Genomic DNA, 22,420 nt, shown 5'->3' with positions numbered 1-22,420 from the left:
TCTCCTGCCCCTCTTTAGACTTAGGGGCCTAACTGGAAAACAGGTGCATTGGTAGATTTCGTAGCAGAGGAGCCCTAGCGTTCTAGTGCTGTACTTGGGCAGGAGACCAAAGCCCATAAATCCGTTTTTGCTGGGCACCTACTGCGTACCCAATGCTGTAAGGCAGTGTCCCCAACGCGTACTACGGCAGAACACTTGTTTTGTGGGGTGTTCAACGATATTACCTGGACAAAAGAGTCCAGAATCTAACAAGTTTGGGAAACTCTGGATTAAATAAGGTTAACTATGTTTCTTTTAGGCAGTGCTCCTCAGAGCCTTAAGATGTGAGCGTGCATTGAGAATTTCCAAAATGGGAGATGTAATGGGAGGCACTCCCATAGTTAGGTAACCAGGCAGCCCCTTTTTATTTATTTTATTTTTTGAGATAGAGTCTCACTATGTTACCCAGGCTGGACTCAAACTTCTGAGCTCGAGCAGTTATCCCACCTCAGCCTCCTAAGTAGCTGGGACTACAGGCACGAGCCACCACACCTGGCTTTTTTAAAAAACAAAGGATCATATTTTGGAAACACATAGGCCCTGGAGCACACAGACCCATGGGATCTCGTGGCCGCCTGGCTCAGCCCATCTTTTGCAGATTTGAATCCTGGACCTGAGGGAGAAGTGAAGCAACTTGCCTCAGGGCCCCATGGCTGACACTGTAGGCCACGCCTCCCATTTCTCAGCTGAAATATAAGGCATGTTTTTGTTGCAAATATTTAGTTGACGATTAATTTACCTAAAACCAGTGACTCTCATAGGGACACACAGACTTTCAAGAAGAAAAATCATTAAAGTGAAAAAAGGAGATTTTCAGGGAACCGCAGCTTTTTTTTTTTTTTTTTTTTTTTGACATGGAGTCTTGCTCTGTCACCCAGGCTGGGTTGCAGTGGCACAATCTTGGCTCATTGCATCCTCCACCTCCTGGGTTTAAGCAATTCTCCTCCCTCAGCCTTCCAAGTAGCTGGGATTACAGGTGTACATCACCACGCCTGGCTAATTTTTATATTTTTAGTAAAGACGGGGTTTCACCACGTTGGCCAGGCTGGTCTCAAACTCCTGACCTCAAGTGACCCACCTGCCTTGGCTTCCCAAAGGGCTTGAGCCACCATGCCCAGCCAACTGCAGCTTTTTAACAGCTTAGTGTGTGTTCTTTATTATCTTGAATCCCAGTGAATAAATTAGAGAAAAAATTGTGTGTATATAATTGTGTTTGAATGTTATACTTTTTACTAAGAGAAATAAAATCAAGGAAACAAAATGCAATAATAAACACAATCTTAAGTTGTCAATTTTCTGTAAGAGACATAATTTCATCAAAAGCATAATTGTAAGCTTTACCTTGTTAATAACCTTATTGATCATAACTTTGATTATTGCAATGGACTGAATGTTTGTGTCCCCCAAAATCCATATGTTGAAATTCTAACCCCTAAGATGGTGATATTAGGAGGTGGAGCCTTTGGAAGGTGATGAGGTCATGAGGGTGGGGCCCTTGTGAATGAGATTAGTGCCTTCTTAAAGGGCACTATTTCTGCCACATGAGGACACAGGAAGAAAGTAGCTGTCTACAGCCTGGAAGAGTGCCCTCATCAGAACTCTTAACATGCTGGCTCCTTTATCTCCAACTTCTTTCCTCCAGAACTATGAGAAATAGGTTTCTGTTGTTTAGAAGCCACCCAGTCCATGATACTTTGTTATGGCAACCTGAACTAAAACAGATATTATCTTGATTATATTTCTAAAGCAAGATATATTTTGACCATAATACATGTACTAACCAACCCCCTTCTAATCCTCTAAGAGAAAACAGTGCATTAATCTTTCCAGCATTGCAGTTGACCTCATTTTGGTAGAAGAGAAAGTCCTCTGATGTAAGGGAAAAATCAAAGTTTAGAACCACAATACATGGTATGGTGGTATGAATGGAAGTGGTATATGCATTGTCCTTCCAGGCTAGAGGGAGATCATCAACATTCTTTGAGAGTGGCTTCCAGGTGGTCATTCCAATCAAAGTACATGTTTCTTCTGGAAGCTGATTTAGTACAATATGTGCTGTAACTATGAAAACTTGGTTGCCTGAACTTTTCCCTCTTGGGATGTGCCATGTTGCTCTAGAAGCATCAGAAGGGATTATAAGTGTCATCACCAGTCTTTTGCTTCGTCAATAACAATGCAAAATGACTATTTAAAGGAGCAACACAGGTTAGTAAAACTATATTTGCATACACAAAACTGTGTAACATCCAAGTGCCTGGCCATATTATTTTCAATAAAGCCACAATCATTACTTTCTCATTTCATGGTCTTTTTCATTAGCATGGGAAAACCTTTTAGTAACAGAAGCTCATTTTCTTTTACATACTTTTCTGCGCTCTCACAATAAACCAGCAAAGCAACTTCATTTCAACACATGGATAGAAAGAGCATAAGTCTGTATTCCCTTCTTTTCTGGGGAACAAATAGGGCAGGGACTTTTAAAACTAGAGCTGTTCCTGTAGAGACAGATATGTGTAATATCTGTAAAAATTTACAAAGACAATGCAACAAGTTTGCTGTGTTGGTCCATCAGAATTGTAATTGCTTTTGTTTTTCCAAAAGCCCCACAAGATTTAGTAGATAACTATGTAATTGAAAATGGTTTATTATCTTTGCCTTACCTTGGTTTGTTAATTGCTTTACCTTTGTTTGTTAATCAATAATCTGAAAATGATACATGTATTTGAGATACATATGTGTGTATATATATACACTTTTGTATATATAATTTTATATATAAAATATATATACTTTTATAATTTTATATATATATAAAATATATATACAACTTTCCCTAGTTCTGTCTACTGAAATATCTAGAACAGCACCCAGATTATGGTCATGAAGTACAATTTCCCACAAAACAAATAAAAGGAAAATCCATGGGGCCCCTTTGAGAAGTGGGTGACTCTAGGACTGAGGTAGAGAATGTCAGATGAGCCTGGACCCCCAGGACACTGTCAAAGACTGCTAGGACACATACACCAGCCTGACAAGGCTCCCAATGGCTCAAATACCCCAAAGATGGGGACCATTCAAACATCACACACGCAATAGCTTCAATGGACCAAAACATATTTGAGTTTATACTTTTTTTAAAATCTAACTAGTCAATATTGGGGGATGCTGATGACCAACTTATTTTTTGAAAATGGGTAAATAACGGGAAAGAGACAGCCATTTATTCACCTTTCCTACACAAACTATACTACTGGTAACCAAACAGCAAATGAGAGGAAGTTTTTCTTTACAGGAGCATTCTAGCTAATAAATGAAGAAGATGTGATAGAAAATAACCATTTTGCAGCTCCTCGTGGACTAATGAATAGATGCATTGAGCATCAACAATTGCTACTATGAGAGAGAGGGGGAGAGAGAGAGAGAGCGTGCACCAGATATTATATATCCTGATGGAAGAACACAGCACCACCTGTGAAATATTTCCCACTCCTCATTCTCTGCTGGAAAAAAGAACCTGAATCTGAACAGGCCCCTAGATACGACTACCAAGAGAGAGGAAGTGCAGAGGGACATGGGAAGCCACCATGGGGATGCTATCAGCACTCTGGTCGGGGGAGACGCTACAGGACAGCAATGTGGCTTCCACCAGAAATAAAATGCAAGAAGGACCTTTAGGTTGAAAAAAGCATGAGACATAACAACAAGTCACAGGCATGGGCTTCATTTAGATCTTGATTGAAGCAAATAAACCATAAAAGGAAATAGAATTATGACATTTATGAGCCAACTGGAAATTCAAATATGACTGGACGTGTGATGGCCTGTTAAGAAACTGTTTTTGATTACTTACAGATGAGATTGTGGTATTGTGATTTTGTTGGGGGAGGGAAAGAATTTCTCCTTTTACTGACACATACTGAAATATTTACAGATTAAATGATAAGGTCTCTAGGATTTGCTTCAAGTTAGTACAAGAGTAGAGTACCTAGGGGTACTTAAAATGAAACAACATTGTTCATGAGTTAATTATTATTAAAGCACATGGATATATGGGGATATATTATACTATTCTATACTGGACTGCTTTGGTGAAAATAATGAATTTTTTCAAAAAATAATTATACGTGAATAGTAAAAGTAAAAAGAGGAATGCCTATGATTATTGAAATAATTAATACATACCTTTCTTCCTTTATCTAGAGGCTCATGACATTAAATATCTGTCTACACTTACCGCTGTCTTCCAAAACAAGAATAAGGATTGCAAATCTTGAATTAAATTGTCATAACAGTTGCATTTCTCTTGCACTATATTCAAAAGTCTATACTATATCACCTGCCACTTTTAAAATAATGATGTGTGCTACAGGTTTTTCGAAGTGGAATGAAAGCCACATGGTGGAATTATAATCTTTTAAATAAGCATGGAACTTGCCAGCTTAATAAAAACCTTCACAGACATTTCATTTCATTGTCACCAAACCATAGGATAGGTCAGCTAAGCTTTATTAGCGCCGATTCTATGACGGGGAGTGAGGGGAGGGAATAACATCCAAGGTTGTACAGGTGCTAACGGGCAGAAGTAGACGAATCTGCATTCTTTTGCTTCCTGTTTAGTATTTTTACCCACCGCACCCCCCCCCACCCATACAACTTAGAAGGGCAAGGTACATTGTAGTTTAAATGACACATTAAGATAAAACGTATATTAAAGTGTATAAAGTGTATGATTAATGTGTATCTTAATGTGTATAAAATGTATCATTTTATAAAATCAAGAAATTAGATCAATATGATGGAAATGATAATATTTAATTCCAAGAGCTAATTTATTTAGCATGTAATTTTTTTCTAAAAATGTGGCTTCTGGTGTTTCCATCAACTTTAAATGCTCTCCAGGTTTTCAAAACAAAAATTTCAACAATAAGAGAGAGAAAATTTCCACTGATATAAATCATATGGTAATTTGCTGATATATATTACTGAGGAAAAAATGAATTTAGCTCAATTATATCCTCCAAGTACTTCTGGCTTTATTATTTCATCATATCTTTCTGGCTCTACATATTTTTATCTCTGGTACAGTTCATTGTTTTGAGATTCTGCAACCTTAAAGAACTACTAAGTTTGTATAAATGTTAGAGGAAAATAACATCAGAACCTCTACCACGAAAAGCTAAAGCCCACAATTAATGAGCATCTAACGCCTCTGACATTATTGTGTGTCAGTTTTTCTGTAGCTAGAAATTGTCTCACAGTGTTTTAAGTAATAAAGTAAGAGGAAAGATTAAAACAAACAAAGCAAACCCAAACTTGAAAATGAGAAGGCATTCCCTGTGCAAAAGCTAGCAGGAATGTGTGAGGAGGGCACAGGCTGGGATGAAGGGCAGTGGGAGAGAACTCCAGAGGAAGGAAGAATGAGAAGATGCATTTTAGGAAGGATGACCAGGAGGCCAAACACACAAAAGCAGAAGTAAAATCTGTGTGGAAGGCAGTAGGAAGCATAAGTTGATAATCCCAAAAATCAAATCAATAATGGGTGGTCAAACTCGAGTTGTTTCCTTAGAACACAGAAAGAATAAAACAAAGAAAGAAAATATATGGAATAAGGTGATGTTTTTGGAGAAAAGTGGATGTTGAGTGAGCCAATGTATATATTCTGGAGGGAAAAACCAGAGCAAATGAAACAGGACAGAGAGAGAGAGAGAGAGAGAGAGAGAGAGAGAGAGAATCTCCCAAGCTGAAGAAAACACCTGTATCTTAAACCTGTATCTTTTATATAGATTAATAGAGATCATCATATGGTAGGATGGACCAAACCTGGTCATGCATGTCCTGGAAAATATTTAACAAGGAAAATAAAGAGTCCTCTCGTCTTTCTGGCCAGAAAAAGCTATAATCAAAACCATTAGAGAAAAATCAGTCTAGACTCAGAATCTGCAAATACAATGGAATAAAAGAAAAGCTGAGTTCTGAAAGATAAATTTTGACCCATGAATTGACAACCAGTCAAGTTGTTACTACATGTGAAGATAATGGAAAGACAGTCTTATGCATGCATACAAGAGTTTGGAAAATAAACCATTATGTATTTTAACCAACTAAGAAATGAAGTAGAATTAAGAGCTCAAGAATGAAGATATAAAAAGATTTGCAATGAACACTGAAATTAGTTAAAACAGAGATAAGCCCAAACACGGTTGCAAATATAAATATGCCAAATTAACCCAAATACAAAAATTAAGAACTACTCTCAAAGGAGATGATATGAGGAAAAAATAATTTAAATATTTACAATCTGGATGGGATGAAATTCAGCCTCCATAGCTGATAATTAGCAGAGTATTAAAACATTTGGGGGCACAGCTGGCTTGAGCAACTGGAAACAAGACGCAGGACCCCAACGCAGATGACATCTTACGCAAAAAGGGTATCTTACCCCCCAAGGAAAGTCTGAAAGAACGGGAAAGGGGGCAGAAGAGGAGCAGTGCATCCTCCAACAGTCAGTGGTGACAACACATGAAGATATGACTTTGGAAGAGCTGGAGGATCATGAAGACGAGCTTAATGAGGAGGATGAACGTGCTATTGAAATGTACAGACGGCAGAGACTGGCTGAGTGGAAAGCAACTAAACTGAAGAATAAATTTGGAGAAGTTTTAGAGATCTCAGGGAAGGATTATGTTCAAGAAGTTACCAAAGCTGGCGAGGGCTTGTGGGTCGTCTTGCACCTTTACAAACAAGGAATTCCCCTCTGTGCCTTGATAAATCAGCACCTCAGTGGACTTGCCAGGAAGTTTCCTGATCAAATTTATCAAAGCCATTTCAACAACCTGCGTACCCAATTATCCTGATAGGAATCTGCCCACGATATTTGTTTACGTGGAAAGAGACATCAAGGCTCGGTTTATTGGTCCTCTGGTGTTTGGCAGCATGAACCTGACAAGAGATGAGCTGGAATGGAAACTAACTGAATCTGGAGCAATTATGATGGACCTGGAGAAAAATCCTAAGAAGCCGATTGAAGACGTGTTGCTGTCCTCTGTGCAGAGCTCTGTCCCCATGAGGAGGGACAGTGATTCCGAGGGTGACTGAGGCGACAGCTGCCATCACATGCCGAACTTCCTTGTGACAAATTGTCTGGACTTTTTAAAAAAGGAAAAAGCAAGAATGAATCCTTCTGTTTTTTAGTTTTGTTTAAAATATGTTTCAAATCTTTACATTTTGGAAATAATCATTGGTGGAAATTCTGTTAAAAAATTTTTGTTAGTAAATATCTAGGAGTATAATAGCACTTGTTTAATATAACATGCAACATTTATTTGAAATAATAAGGCCGGGCGCGGTGGCTCAAGCCTGTAATCCCAGCACTTTGGGAGGCCGAGACGGGCGGATCACGAGGTCAGGAGATCGAGACCATCCTGGCTAACACCGTGAAACCCCGTCTCTACTAAAAAATACAAAAAACTAGCCGGGCGAGGTGGCGGGCGCCTGTAGTCCCAGCTACTTGGGAGGCTGAGGCAGGAGAATGGCGTAAACCCGGGAGGCGGAGCTTGCAGTGAGCTGAGATCCGGCCACTGCACTCCAGCCCGGGCTACCGAGCAAAACACCGTCCCAAAAAAAAAAAAAAAAAAAAAAAAAAAAAAAAAAAAAAGAAATAATAAGCATTTAACTTACTGAAATAACAGTCATTCCCTGTAAAATCAAGGGCAAACAAGATTTTTACTACCAATGCTAGGATTAAGCATCATCCTAGATAGCCTGACTAGTGCATCAAGACAGGAAAAAGAAATAGAAGATAGCAGTGGAAGAGGAAAAATTAATGCATCATTATTTTCAAATGATGTGACTGTCTCCTGGTTAACCTAAGGAAATCAACTTAGACACTGTTCCAGTGTATAAACAAATGACTTCAATACTTGTCCTATAGACTAATGATAATCAGTTATAAAATAAACAAGGAAAAATGCACTCAAAATAGCAACCAAAGTATAAATTATGGGAGCAAATTTAATCAGAAAAATAAGAATCTTTGTGAAGGAAACATCAGGATTTTGCTGAGAGATTTTTTTAAAGACAAATAAATTGAGTGATAAAATAGTCTTAGAAACACATTGGAAATATAAAATTCTCTACAGTTAATCTACAAATTTAATATAATTCCAATCAAAATCCCAATGTTTTGAAAGTTTTGTTTTTTATTTTTGTTTTTTTCTTGAGAAGAGGGAGTTGGGGAAATTTAACTTGTAATTTGTAAAGTTTGTCTTGAAAATTAAATGCAATCACACAGCTTAGTGTTCTAGTTTTTAGTTTTTTGGTTTCTTTGAAAGGCACATGGTCTTAAAATGGGGTGGTATCCAAAATCAGACTAAATATAGACCAAATATAGAATTTAATATATAAAGAAGACAACATCTCAATAGGGTTGAAACAACCAATTAACTCATTGGAAAAAAATAAAATTAGATTTTTTCTTCATATATAAAAATAAATCCCAGATGGATTAATAAATTAGATGTAAAACTGATAAACTACAACAGTACTTTCTGTGTCATAAACTACAGAGACAAGATTAACAGATTAGCTACATAAAATTCTCAAATTCATGTATGCCAATCATTTCTCTTTCCTCCCTAAATATAACAATGAAACAAAAACAAACTCACTTTTGGTTACAAGTAAGTTACTGGACAACCAGTGGTTTAAGCAGTAAAGATATTTCATTATCTCGCATTACAAAAAGTGGGAAGTAAGTGGTTCCAGGTTTGGTGCAGCAACTCGAAGACGCGAATTCTTTCCATTTTCCTCTCCACCATCCCTTACGTGTGGGCCTTGCATGCTCCCACTTGTCATCTCATATTGCAAGATGGCTGCCACAGCTCCAGCCATTAAATCCACATTCAAGACAGGAATAAGTGGAGGGGAACAGCACCAGCCATAACTTGTTATAAGGAGCAAAACCATTCTTAGAACTCTCGCCGACCTTGACTTCTGCTTATGTCTTAATGGTTAGATCTACATCATAAGGCCTCTCGGAGATACAAGAAGAAGTAGGAAAACTAAGATTTCCTTTTGCAGTCTCGGAAGAGAAAGTCAGGCAGTGGAGAAGGAGATTGGCAGTGGGTGCTGGGTTAGCTAACCAACAGTGGCTGACCTACCCAGCATTCACAGAGTTAGACAAATGATGAATTGGGGTGGGGATCTGGGAGAATTACAGTGTCTGAAGGGAAATGAAGAGATGCATTACTGTATAAGAGTTCTTACAAATAAATATTAAAAACATTGGAAATCATAAGAGTCTAAGGATGTTGTTAGAAGTCAATTTACTAAGGGAAAAACCCAAATAACCATTCAATAGATGAGGCAAATGATCTATTTCATCAGTAATCTAAGAAACAACAGCTTGGAAATTGACCAGGATTATAATGTTCGATGTTCTCTGTGGGCGAGGCACTCCATGCGTCCGCTAACGGTAGCATGAACTAAAGGCTCTTGTTAATATGCGTCAATGACCTTTGTAAAGTTCACATCACTTAACATAGTAATTCCAAGAGTTAGCCTAAAAAATAGGAAAGTATGTAAAGATACATGCATGGATTTTTATCAAAACATGGTTTAAAATAGCAATCAACTTGAGGCAGTTGGTTAAATAAATGATGCTATCCACTAAAAATAATGCTATGGTTTTCTACCTACGGATGTGGAAATGTCACATGAAACACTGCTACTTGATTTCTTAAACAAGGAACATGCAGTCTTTGCATCTGAAAGATATTTTTAAAGTACAGTAAAATCCCAGCTTTAGAAATCTTAATTTGTATGAATACTGTGGGAATATTTTCTTTGTGTGTTTTTGTGTTTTCCAAGCTTGATTCTTTAAACATACATTATTTCTTTTTATTGAAAGGAAATTACATACAGTGGGACGCACAGCTCTAAGTGTACAATTCAGCGAGTTTTTACAAATGTCTACACCCGAGTGAGCCACATGGCAATGAAGCTCCTTTTGTCTCCTGCCAATCAATCCTCTCCCCGTAGGCAACCACTATTGTGACTCACAGCATATATTATTTTTGTAATTTAAAAAAATACTTAAAATTTAAATATAAGCAAACCCTCACAGGAGAACTTGCAACCAACATACGATAATTACAACAAACTTCAGATTGAGAAAATTTGGCATGAAAAATACCGTTAGTGTAAAATGGCAGACTTTTAAAAATGAGATATCTGTCATTTTTTTAAAGGATTTGCACTCTCATTATTCTTCATCAAACCCTTCTGATTTTTCTGCTGTCATAATGGAATATGTTTTCCATACAACATTACACATGTATATACCATTTAAAGATAGAATTCCAGGAAAGAGCAGATTTAAAGCCAGGCATTCATCTGGAAAAGTTAATTTCTTCTTCCTCATTTAAGAATGACTCTTTTTGTGTGAGTAGGGGAGGGAGGCTCATGAATGCCCAAAGACTTTGAATGAATGTTATTAACAAAAATACACAAGGCTTCTGCCATCAGGGATCTCACAGCCCGGTTAAGGAGATAAGACTAAAGAAATTCATCTGTAGCACAAGATAGCACATTATGTGAGACCCATGTAAGCAAGAGAGTCAAGAGCCCTATTCTGCCCAACAGTTGTAAGGATTACAGAAACAGGTGACTGTGAAAGCCTTTGTAAATCGCCTGCTGCTGCCTGACATGTATCTGCTGTGGTTCTCACAGGGTCTGATGGAGAAGCCAAGGTGTTCATGGCTCAGTCTGATAAGTCTTGACCCTGCCCCGCATCCTGATGGCCTGTATGCTCTGAAGGAGCACAATTTCATGAAGGATAGAGAGGGACAAGAGAAGAAACATGAGGCCGGCGCGATCCGTGCAATCACAGAAGCCCGGTGCAGCCCAGAGTGAGAGGAAAGGCAGGCCAAGGAGGTGGCCCAGTGACCAAGGCCCCAAGGTGATATCCATGTCCTGCCGTGAAGAGAAAAGAGCAGCTTGGTCTGAAAGAGCTGGTATCACCAGCAGTAAGCATGGGGAGGAGGACAGCTTGACAGGTCAAGACTTGAGCTCACGGGCTGCCAGGGGCAACCATCATCTAAGCAAGCTGTGGCCTTGCCGAGGATGGGCAGGGCCTGTCACTCACAGGGATCCGGCAGGCAAGCCCCCTCCAAACCACTAATCTCCACACCCTGGCCAGCATCCTTCCCCTGGAGCTGAGGAGCCCAGGAAAAGTGGTGCTGTGTCCACTTTTCCAGAGCAAGGAAAGCATCAGAATCCTGTGGTTTTTAATCCGTGGGAGCATTTTAACCCGGAGGCTTCCTGCTTGTGTAAACTTGTAAGGCCTGATACATTTACGCAGAATTTCTCCTGGTGTGAGGGAAGCACCGGACTGTTTCCAGGTGGCTTAGTATTAAACCTCAATGTGTTTTCCCCAGAGCCTTCTTGCTGCACTTTGCTTACATCTGAGTAGTGGAGGAACTTTTTATTCTGTGCCCTCCAGATTTTCCCCAGAGAGTGTTCTCCCGTGGGCCCCATTCATCCAGTTTTCAATACCCAGGCACACACTTAGGACCTCTCAGAGCCTGTGCAATCTTCTAACAAATTTTGACCCCGTAAAAGTGTATGGCAAAAGAAGGTTTCTGCCCTGAAGGCCCGATGGGTGCTGCTACAGTCACGATTTTGCAGCGTGGGTCCCTTTAAAACAAGCCCGGAGAAACCAAGCTGAGCGCCAGAGTAAGCTCCCGTCAGCAGCATGTCCACCCTCTCCCAACTCCTGCTCAAGGGCTTCCACAGCCCCCACATTCCTCAGTGAAGGAGGACACACACAAACCTTTCTCCTAGGGAACGTGTGTGCTGGAGGCAAGAGCTCTCCTAGTGATGTTCTGATGTCTTGGTGTAGACTCGGTCCCCCAAAGCCCACCTGTCCTTCTAATGGCTCAGGCCACTGAGTCTCAGGCTGGGAGCGAAGGGGCGCATCCGAAATGAGGTCCACGGAAGCTTAAGTCTGGTAGAACCACCAATTGGATTGTCATATTTACTGGTTGTCGATTCAGGACGGGAGAGGACCAAGAGGAGAACACAGTTGGGAGCTGGGAGGGTCGACGGCGCTCAGCCACCGCTTCTTTCTGTAACCCAGGAAGGTGGGCTGTTTCTAATGAGATAAAAATACATCTATCCACCCGTGACTGTGTAACAAGCACATTGCTGAGCTCATTTTCATTTTTGTAAAATAAGAATAATACATACTTTGAAGGGTGGTTGTGAGAGAAAGAAAGTCTAATTTCTTTCTATTGCCTACTTCATTTCTCTTTTTCCCCGATGGTGCATTAATCTTGCAACACAAAGAGCCTTTGAGCCTCTTACCCAGCACCGGCCTTGGTTTCTACACAGCCAGTTCTGACACCACTTCCACCTCATCCTGTCCCCAAGGCCGAATAACAGAGACATTTGTCGAGAGGCTTCTGTTCAGTTCTCAGATCTGCATCTGTTAACTTGCTTTTGCAGATGGCTTCTCCACAGTGGTCACATTTTCAGGAGCAAGTTGAAGGTCTGAGGCCTTCACCAGCCCTGTTTTTTCAGAGCATATGCGATGAGATAACCCTGCAGCCCCACCCCGCACTGAGCCCTCAGGCCCCGCAGGGGAGGGGGCTGGCTGTGGGGGCGCGTCCCTCGCTGTTGGCTAGAGTCGGGGATTTTCATTATGCCAGCGTCTCCCAGCTAGATGGACTGTTTCATTATAAGCATTAAAGTCATTTGATCTATTTATGATCGTAGATCAGCTGTTGTAACAAAAATTACACAAGCATACTTTATTTTAAAGAAACTCAAAATAGAAAAAGCTGAATTTGTAATAACCCCCATGAGGCAATTTCTCATATTATTGGGAATTCTTCACCGTTGAATTCCTCCATCAATACCTTTAAATCCAACAGAAGGATTGAGAGAGGAAGAACCTCATTTAACTTTAAACTGGATTCCCTGGAGCTGTGGGGATTTCTGCAGACGTGCCCCGGGGGACACCACACTGAACCCCGACCCCTACAGCAATGGAAAACCAAACAACGAAAACCAAAACCCAGCAACTTCACTCTTCTGTTCTCTGCACCAGGCATCATGTGTAAGGTTTGGTTTGAAGAACGGATTCTATGACCGAAATATTTTCAAAAACCATGGACCCAGTCTAAGAGCATGTGTTACACAAACGAGGACCCGGAAGAACAGAGAAGGGAAAAGGCTTGCTCCAGAGTCAGATGTTGAATTTGCCCCCCCGATCCCAGCCTAGTGTCTGCTAAATTTTCCAAATGCTGTCTTTTTGTGAGGGTTGGGGAAAGTAAAAAGGGAGGAACAAAATTAAACAGGTGTGTATTTTTAAAACATCAATAACTATCTGGAGATCCATCATAAATGAAGAGAGAGGATCACTAAATATCCCACATAATTTCATGAACATTGCTTGCAAATAGCAGTGCAAAGGTCTGAAAGTCTGAAGAGATTATTTTGAAGATAAATGTAAAGTTTTTAAGTATATACAATTAAGTACAGAGGTCCTTGGTTTTTTTTTTGTTTTTTTTTTGTTTTTTTTTTGAGACAGAGTCTCGCTCTGTCGCCCAAGCTGGAGTGCAGTGGCCGGATCTCAGCTCACTGCAAGCTCCACCTCCCAGGTTCATGCCATTCTCCTGCCTCAGCCTCCCGAGTAGCTGGGACTACAGGCGCCCGCCACCACGCCCGGCTAGTTTTTTGTATTTTTTAGTAGAGATGGGGTTTCACCGGGTTAGCCAGGATGGTCTCGATCTCCTGACCTCGTGATCCACCCGTCTCGGCCTCCCAAAGTGCTGAGATTACAGGCTTGAGCCACCGCGCCCGGCCCAGAGGTCGTTATAGCATATATTCTTTTTTTTCTTTTCTTTGAGACAGAGTTTTGCTCTTGTCGCCTGGGCTGGAGTGCAATGGTGCAATCTCGGCTCACTGCAACCTCCGCCTCCAGGTTCAGGTGATTCTCCTGCCTCAGCCTCCCGAGTAGCTGGGATTACAGGCGCCCGCCACCATGCTGGGCTAATTTTTGCATTTTTAGTAGAGACAGGGTTTCACCGTGTCGACCAGGCTGGTCTTGAACTCCTGACCTCAGGTAATCTGCCTGCCTCAGCCCCCCAAAGTGCTGGGATTACAGGTGTGAGCCTGTAATTAATTGACGAGAACTCATTAAAATTTAGATCAATCACTGATGGACAGAAACGTTAAAGATTCTCAAAGTAACTTTTTTCTCTTAAACACATCAACCTTTTCCCCTTTCCATTGTTTGCTTATCATTTACCTAACAGACCACTTTCACACTTAATAGTCTAAAGATAAATGTCAAACTGTCTCCTGGCCAAATTATCAGGACGTTAGAATTTGTGGAAATTTTACTCCATGCACACCCTCTGCAGGGAACAGGGAGCAGCCATTTTTTTGGTAGGGCCCTTATCTGTAGAAACAACATAAGTTACTCAATATTAGTCCATCAGCATCATTCTGGCTGCCCAAGTTCATATGATCCCATAAAGGAAGTCATGTCCCAGGCAGTGACAGTGGTCTGCGTCCCAGGTGACCCCTATGGGATGGCCTTGCTAGGCAAGGCCCCTAGCTCCAGGCCATCTGTTCGACCCCACCTGCAGAGAGTGGATTGGAGACTATCCCAGAAGAGAGAGATGAGGACAGGGACACTAGGACCAGGCTCAGGGAGCTACGGCCAGAGAACATTAAGGTTCCAGCCACCAGGGGCAGGACAGAGGCAGGATCCCCCTTGCCTGGATCAAAGAGTGGTACTGACTCTGTAAGTCAAAGCAGCGAAAGAAATGGAAATAGAAAAATTCGACATGCTAGCAACTCTTCAGCCATATCTCCCTGAGCAGTAATTAAACTTGGAGTTGAATATCAGAAGGGAAAGGGTGCCATTGCTGTCAAACTGCATTTTGAGTGTCTTCGCTGCAAACTACTTGCATTTCCTGTTTCAAGCATCACTGTGATGTTTATAAAGAATTCCCTACGCATTTGGACCGAGGATGATTATTCTAATGTATGGAGGGCGCCGACTGGCTCTATGGAGTTTTCACTCTCCACAGGGATTTTTTTAAAGCATATCTTTCAAGTTAAACACAGCAGGGAGCCAAGCTACAAGGGTCTATTTTTCCACCTGTGGTCACGTTAAGGACCCCAGTAATTGGAACTTGACAAGGACAAGAGCTCCTGGTTTTTAAGGAACTGGGGGTAGGCACGTACATTGGCAACGCTGTGTGTAAAACTGCCCTCTCCTCTGTGTTCACCACACTGGAGTCTGGGGGGCTGCAGCTGGTTGTGAATAATCCAAGACAAGGAATCAGCTGTGCTGCCCAGCACAAAGGGCTCACGACAAAACCTTGGTGGCCAAGCTCTGAATTACTCCACCTGAGGCAAGAGCCCCATCCTCATGGTGCCAGGGAGAGCAGTCCTTCCCAGGGGCTAATCCCTGTAGGTAGAGGCCCTCCTGAGCTGGCGTGGAAGACCCCAGCAGGAGCCAGGGCCTGGGGGATCTGCATGTATTTCAACATCAAATGCACAAAGCGATTCCTTCCACAGATCAAACTCTGGCTGCTGTGTCATCCTTCTTCAGGACAGGTTAAGATTCATCTAAGACTCCAAGGGAGTGAGGTGGGAGGGACACTGCCCATCAGGTGTTGGCTTTTTGTTTCATATCTCCCTCAGGTAATCCCTCCTTCACATTTGTCTCATGCCATGCTGGAGACAGAGCATTTCTGTTCACTGCCCTTGTCCCCAGTCGCCATCTGGCCTTGCTGACTCTAAGAGGTTGGTTACCAGTGAGTCTGCTCCAGCCAGACTAGAGCAAATCCAGCAAGTGCAGAGCCCACTCTGCCCTCATGGAGATCAGTATCATCCAAGTCATCCCAGACAGCATCCAGAATCAGTCCCGGAGCAGGGCTCAGGGTGCCTCTAAAAAGACATGCTTCTAAATCCCATTCAATATGAGCATCTGATGTGTTTAAGCAAAGCCTACCAAGGAAATAGGAGAATATCCAAATGTTTCCATGAGCAAGAGGGTTCATTCTGACACCATTTCCAGAGAGTTATTGCTTGCAGATCAGGACCAAAATTCCCTAGAGAGGAAAGCCTTTCCCCTTCTCATTTCAGATTCCACACAGTGCACCTCGTCACCTCCTTCACACCCTGGCTCAGAGCCCTCCTCCTAGTGAGGCCTGTTCTAAGCACCCCATGTAAAAGTGCCCCCCCAACTCTCACCCACACACCCAGACATGCACCCAAAAACACACACATACACACACACACCCAGGAAACACACCCGCATGCTCATCCAACATAATCCCAATACACATACACACTCATACACACACACTTCCACACATATACACACACACACAACACTCATACCACAGCCTTTCCAATTCCCCTTCTCTGTTCTACTTTTTCCTTTTTCTTTAGCATTTCTGACCTGAAAAACTTCCTTACTTATTAAGTATGTTGTTGATCATGTCACTCCCCACTGCTCAAATGAGGCCGACAGGAGTCCGTGTGTATTCACTGAGGTATGAGCGCCCAGAACTACGCCCGTCACCTGGGAGATGCTTCATCCGTATTTGTGCAGTGACCTTCAGACAGAAAGAAACATGCGATTAGATTGTGATGGGTTTTCAATTAGTGAAGACATCTTACTACTAGATGTTTTAAAAATAAAATACTAAAATATTTGCATGGGTTCACACTTCAGTTACCTTATTCTGATGCATTATTTATTCAACAGCCTTCTCCTATGCACTCTATTTAGGCTGCAAAGAAAAAGAGGGAGTGGAGGAAGAGAGGGTGATTCAGTGAGACAAGATATAGGAAATCAAGAAGAGCGATCCCTCTTTATATGAATCAGGAGGCTAAGACTGCCCTGTAGGGGCCAATTCTCATTTTGCAGAACTGAGATCTCTTTCCTAGCCATTAATGACCTGAAAATCCCCCACTGAGTTCTGGAGTTGCTGTGTATCATGCATTATTTAATCTATAAAAGTGACCTCTCTGGGGCAGGATATTTCACAAAATTTGGGGGATTCGAGTGTACTTGCAGTGACGGCTGCCTTGGGCAAGGGTCCCTGGTCAGTAATACTTCCTCAGATGTAGCATGACTGCGGGTGTAATGGGGATATTCCTCAAAAGCCTGTCGTCAAAAGAGATTCTCCCAGTCTTCCTAAAGGGGAAAACCAACACCAACTTCAATTTGTTAAAAGCAAAACAAAAACAAAAATGTCTTCAGGGCTCCAATGCTGTCACACCACACCTTTTCTCCTGGGTTAACTATTCAAGGGAAGGAGTGAAGAGGAGGCCATGAAATAGTGAGACAAATCCAGTTTTTAGAAGCTGAGACTTGCCCTAATGCTATCGCTAAAACGGCTGTGTGTCTTTGGGAAAGTCATGCAACTTCTCTGATTTTCTTACCTCTAAAATGAGGGACTTGTGGGCAACATGGCGAGACCTCATCTCTACAGAAAATACAAAAATTAGCCGCGTGTGGTGGCACGCACACCTGTGGTCCCAGCTACTCGGGAGCTGAAGTGGGAGGATCGCTTGAGCCATGATCACGCCACTGCACTCCAGCCTGGGCGACAGAGCAAGACTCTCTCTCTCTCAAAAATAAATAAATAATAAATAAAATAAATGAGAGGCTTGGAACTAATCCAAGAGCTTTGCTTCTCCCTGGAGCCACTCTCTCAACCTCTGTTTCCTCAACTGTAAAATGGAAACAGAATTCCTTCTCAAGCAGCACAATGCCAGCACACAGTAGGCGCATGGTTGGCTGTGCCTCCCTCTCCTGGCTTCCTTTCCCTTGTTCTGCCAGCGCTGTGGGGGGTGTTCCTGTCATTGATCCCTGTTTCTCCCCAGTGCTTGTTGAGGGGTGGGGCGGGAGGTCCTAATGGAAGCTCTGTAGGGCACAGAGGAGTAATGAGGAGACCCCATGTGCAAGGCTTCTGCCTTTGCACTCATTGCCAGAGGGTGGAGTTGGAGAGAAATGCTCCTGGGCAACTATTCATCATCGCAGCCATCCTTCATGGGCTCCTTCTGAACCCCAGCTATGCTGCTAGGATGTGTCTCATCAAAGCCCCACAACAACTCTATGGGGCAGATGCTGTTGTCCTATTCTGCAGGCCCAGAAGGGCTAAGTAAACCAGAGGTCATGGAGACAGGATTCTGAGCAAGGCCCATTTCCCCGAGAGCCTGCGTTCTTTCTATGGCCCTTCTAGCTACGCAGTAAAAATGGCTCTGGCTTTAGGCTGAGGAAAAGAGTGTCCTCTCCCAAGAGGCTCTGACCTCCACCATGAACCTCTGAATGATGTCTTAGCCAGGTCTTTTGCCAGCTGCTCAAAGGCGCTCTGTGGCCCAGGGTGGGCCATGCTAGGCATGACCAGCTCTTACTGTAGGTCACAGAGGCTGTGGCCAGCTTTCTCCTCTGCACTGACGGCCACCGCCCACATCTCAAACACCTGAGCAGCAGCAACACCGCCACCACTTTGGAACTTGTTAAAGATGCAAATTCCCAGCCTTGCTGCGGCCCTACTGAATCAGATACACTCACTAGCCCTCCAGGGAATCCTTCACACACTCAAGGTTGAGAGCCACTGATGTCTGACCCCATGCCCTGGATTACCGTAGCTCTAGGCTGTTGGAACAGGAGAATTGAGCTCAGTCTCCTCACAGCCTACGGAGGTGCTGACTCCCTGTTTGGTGGAGAGCGATGGGCATGTGTGTGTGGGTGGAGGGGGAGATAAGGAGAAGGTTCTATTTCCAGCAAGAACAAGATGTTTCTTCCACCAGAATTAGCACAAGACAGCCCGAGCCCAGCCAAGGTAAGCCAAAGTCCCCAGGGGAGGTTCAAACCCGGGGAGTTCATGGACAGACACCAAGTGCTGCAGACCAGAGAGGGGTCAAGGGGAGAGGCACGGGCCAAGGAGCAAAGAGCCGTGACACCCAGCAGGGTGGCAAGCACAGCCACAGACAGGTCTGGGCCACCTGCTGCCCAGGAGGTGGCCTCAGGGTACAGTACACAGCATATCCACCAGCTTGGTGGACCCAAGCCAGGGCAGGCAGGACACCTGCTTAGGCACGTCAAGAACGGGGTGGCTGCAGCTGCCCCTCCGTCATTCATCGACTACAGAGAAAAACAAGGCAGTCCTTCCTGGTCCTAGCGTGACTATATAGCTGGGAATGGGCAGGGCTGCTTGGGGAGCTGGGGTGAAGGTGAGGAATGCTTGGGAATGTCATGTAAGGGCCCCTTTGCCAGAATTCCTCATATGAAGATGACAGATAACCAGCAACATCACTTTCAGCGGTCGGTTTCCGTGATAATGGAAAAGCCATAATTGTTACCATGAGATGTAATTAATCTTCAGACCAATAATGAAATGCATTGATGAGCTTGTTAGTTTCTCCACAGAGTGCAATAAAAGAGTGTTTGAACTCAGCAGATGTTTATCTTCTGCCAGAGGACAACCGCTTCCCATTCTTCCAGAGCAGGAATAACGTGAGAACAACCCACCTCAGTCCACAACACAGGCCAAGACAAGAGGAGGAGGGGCCCCCGCCTAAACCCCAGAGAGGCACAATGACCACCCACCCTCGAAGGGCTCGCTAACCCCTCCGCATATCAGGGGGTGAGGAGAGTGCTGAAAAGCACTTTTAAGTGCATTTTTTGTGATCACTCCTTTGTCATTTCTCTATGACAGGATCCGCCACAAAGTAACCCCAGCGGATGAGTACAGGGAGATCACAGACTGCAAGGAGGGTGCTATCAAGGCAAGGAGCTTCTCCTAGGGAGACTCCCCTGCTTCATTTTATGAGAAAATCAAAGACTTGTGTTAAGAAATTGAATTACTTTTATTTTTTACACTGGTGTGTTGAATATCATTTATTAAAATGCTTCTAGTTCAAGAAAAGCTGAAATGAAACGTGATCCCGTAACAAATCAAATTTAGATAACTAATTTGATATTTGCAGAGGAGAATGGCCAGGAAGATGGTGTTACGTAATTTTTTATGACAAAAAGGGCAGCAGCTGTGGAGAGAGCAGGAGAGAGGAGGACCTACAGCAGATGTGGAGGGAGGGGAGAAGGAGGGAGGGGAGAGGGAGGGAGGGTGGCAGAAAGGGAAGAAGGAGGAAGGAGAGAGGGAGAGAGAGGGCCGGAGAGGAGAGAGGGAGGGAAGGGAGTGGGAGGAAGACTGCCGGAGAGGGGAGAGCGCTGAGGGTGCTGGGGAGGCAAGAGGGGGTGCCGGAGAGGGGAGAGGGAGGGAGGGTGGGAGCCAGAATCAGGGAGGTAGGCAGATGCTTGAAGCCCCTTGAGCACTCTTGATGTCCAAAGGTGAGTGCTGCGTGTTTACAATGTCTAGAATTTCTTTTCTAGGCTGGAAACTTCAGGGAACACAGATTTCCATGAGCAGAAAGCTGAAGACCTGAACTGATCTTGAAACTTCTACTGTGGTGCCCTTCAAACCATTCTCCACACTTCAGCAGGAAGGATCCTGTAAAAACCCAAATATTAACCCCATATCCTTACTCTACTTAAAACACTTCCAGGCTAAACTCCTTAACAAGGCTTAAAAGGCTGTGCCTGACCTCCCCAGCCTCCTCTCCAGCTTCAGCTCGATCCTACTCTCCCTGCTCTCAGAGCCAGGCCTCCCTGGCCTTGTCCCCAGGCTTCAGGTGATCCACACCCGTCCTGGCCCCAGAGCTGCTAGCCCAGAGCCCTTCTGCTCTTCTGACATCCTTTGCCTCCTGTCCACTCCTTTTCCTTAAGATTTCAGCTCGAAAGGCACTCCTCAACAAAGTCACTCCTTCGACCAGGTCAATGCCCTTGAAGTCACAGCACCCTGCCCCTTTACTTCACTCACCACATGAATCTGGCCACTTACAGATGTGTGTGTGTGCGACTGGTTTGTGTGAGTGCTGACCACCTGTAAGCTCCCTGTGGCTAGGAGCATGTTGCTGCAATTGTTACTCCCCAATGTCCAGCCTACCCGGCACATTGTAGGTGCTCAGTAAGTGCTACATGAATGAAGGAGTGAATACGTGAACGAATAAAGGAAGGAAGGAATAAACGAAGCCATTTGGTCTGTTATCGAGTACCTATCTGTTGAACCCCTAATAATCCCACTGCTGCATTATATCATTGTGAGGTAGGGTGTCACCTCCATAAAGAGCTTTGCTGCTGGAGTTAGAAAGCCTTAGATTCAAATCTCTAATCTCCCCCCTACCTACCGTGTGGCCTCAGGCCGATAACTGAATTCCGTTTTATCACCTATATATTGGAATTATAAAAATACCTAACTCACTGAGTTGTGTAAACTACATAAGATGCCCTCAGCCACGTGGACGAATAACAGTAACATTCACTGAGCTCTTGCCCTTAGCCAAGAATGTTCTAAGGTCTTTAAAATGTATCAGCCCATTTTATCCCCCGCAACCTGATGGGGTAGGTGGTTGTAGCTTTTCCACGTTGCCGATGAGGAAACTGAGGCCCAGAGGAGCACAAGAGGGCACAGTTGCTAAGTAGGTTCTGACTTCACCTGCCTGCTTTCTGAGCCCAACACCCTAGGTCTCCTCCCGGCCCTGCCTCTCACACAAAGAATGCTCACCGAAGAAAGCTGCCATTTACTTTATAGAATGGGGAAAAGCCACAAAACAATGAGGATGAGTAACAGCCACAGTTTCACGTTTCACTTCTCTCTTCAGTCCGGAAATCTGCATGACCGTGGAAACGGCTTCAGGGAATTCCAAGAAAATGCTCTCGCTGCAGAGGTGACCTTCCCAGGAGGGAGAGTGACCTTGGTTCACTCTCTTTGGCCACACCCTGCCCTAAGCTGTCCAGATGAGGTCCAGGAAGGGTCTGGGACAGGAGACAGCCGTGGCTTCTCCACTCAGTATTCAGCCTCAGGGAATTGGATTACTCCTCAGAAACAAGCAGAAGGAACTCAGCAGTCAAGCAGGAATGCCTGTCAGCGGGGCGTCTTCTGGACATTGACACTGGTTCCTTCCTCCTTGGAGTGAAACCTGCCATTTCCCAACGAGGACACCAGACCCCGACTCCTACGGTACGTAGATGCGTACTCAGGTTTGCTGAGAGCTGGGAGGGGTGGCTGGCAGGTGAGAGGCTCTGCAGGGACAAAGTCATCTGAGTATACCACGGCCAGTAAACGTTTGCTAAAGAATGGAAGAATGTGTAGCCAATCAGTCGAGAGTCACTGTGGTATCTTTTGTGTGTCTCATCTTCAGGAGTATTTTTTGTTTAATTCCGGTTTACATTTGATGCCCAGCAGCTTTTTATAATCAACCAACTTCATCGTGTACCTTCTACCTA

The 22,420-nt window shown here is 43.6% G+C and overlaps 1 pseudogene; it reads left to right on the top strand.

The window, feature by feature from the left end:
• The first annotated feature begins 688 nt into the window (after positions 1-688).
• On the top strand, positions 689-7,423 carry LOC110743023 (annotated as a pseudogene).
• Positions 7,424-22,420: the final 14,997 nt, after the last annotated feature.

The sequence above is a fragment of the Papio anubis genome, chromosome 6, assembly GCF_008728515.1.
Source record: "Papio anubis isolate 15944 chromosome 6, Panubis1.0, whole genome shotgun sequence".
NCBI lineage: Eukaryota > Metazoa > Chordata > Mammalia > Primates > Cercopithecidae > Papio > Papio anubis.
This window is presented reverse-complemented; position numbering and strand designations above follow the sequence as displayed.